The sequence below is a fragment of the Sinocyclocheilus rhinocerous genome, unplaced genomic scaffold (genome assembly GCF_001515625.1).
Source record: "Sinocyclocheilus rhinocerous isolate Xijiao unplaced genomic scaffold, SAMN03320098_v1.1 scaffold468, whole genome shotgun sequence".
Lineage (NCBI taxonomy): Eukaryota > Metazoa > Chordata > Actinopteri > Cypriniformes > Cyprinidae > Sinocyclocheilus > Sinocyclocheilus rhinocerous.
This window is the reverse complement of record NW_015635305.1, coordinates 1821797-1823204: the sequence shown is the minus strand read 5'-3', so window position 1 is coordinate 1823204 and position 1408 is coordinate 1821797.

The window sequence follows — 1408 nt, the reverse complement described above, 5'->3', positions numbered from 1 at the left end:
TTTGGTTCATTTACTGCCTTGTTATAAAAAGTGTGGCTGTCACCGTCATGGAGAGAGATGTGTAGGGGAGGCACTTGGCGATATGGCCTTGTTTGTTTATGTGTTTATTCTGTTTACAATAAAAGGAGAAAGATGATAGTATTGCTTTCTACTGGTTAGTTGTGTTTGTGTTTTTGCAAATGTGTTATTTTTGAGGCCGATCTGGCTCCATAGTTCTTCCCCCTAAATGTTGTGTCAAAACCTTTTGTTTTTTGATTTATCAGATTATACCTTATACCTTTCGTTCCGGAAATATTTCTTTATTTTGACAATATAACTATCATTGATGCAACTGCTGATGCGAGCAGTAACGGGGTTAAGCTGTTTTACGGACGAAACAAAAGCAACGTCTAAGGAGCTTTCAGTCAGACAAGAGCTAGTTTATTCAGCGTATATACATATGTTTTTAGTCGTGAGAACACTTCACAATGAGGCCCATTTTATTAGCATTAGTTAATGCTGGTCTCACTAACATTAAACTAGGTTTAATATCAACATTAAACGTTTAAACTAAGTTTAAAATCAACATAAACGGATTTACATTAGATCATGGAAGTAGGTATTATTATAATTATAAATGAATAAACTATAAAATTGACATTAACCTAGATAATTAAATGCGGTGAATATATGCTATCGCATTAAACCCTATTGTGAATGTTGCTATAACTGATTTTCATAAATATTGGCTCTAGTCGTCTTATGTCCAGGGTTGCACGGCATTTTGATTTGTGACATTTTAAATCATTTAGGTCTTCCCGAATGTGAAAAAAAAACAAAAAAAAAAACACTTACACTAAAAATAGTACAACCCAACCAGTATAACACTGGACCTTGACTTATGCAAGGCTTTATTGGAATTTCATCCAGGTTACAAGAACAGACACTTGGTGGCACCATCTTACAATTTTTACATTTATAGCAGCAGCTGTTGAACAGGCCCATCAGACTCCACAGAAATAGATTTACAGCGTTTTACACCCTAGGGTCTCACCAAGTAGGAGTAAGAAATTAACTGCCATGTAGCTTTTAAATTATAATTTAAAAAACAAGATGTCTAGTAATGACCTATTATCAATTTAAGTGCTAGGATCCAAAAATTGATAGTTTAACAGGCTTAGAGATAAAACCACTTCTAATTTAATTACTTTGACATCAAATATGACTTGCAGTCCCTTTTGCATGCTACAGCATAATCCTGTGCTTGGTGTCCTTTTTTGAGAATAAAACCAATGTCCCATTTCACTCATTTAAAAAAAATTTTTTTACCAGATATTGTACTAGCAGTGCACAAAGACAAGGAAACAATCATACATTTCAATGCTTTTATTTTGTCATTTTGAACAAAACAAAAAAAAAAAAAACAGGT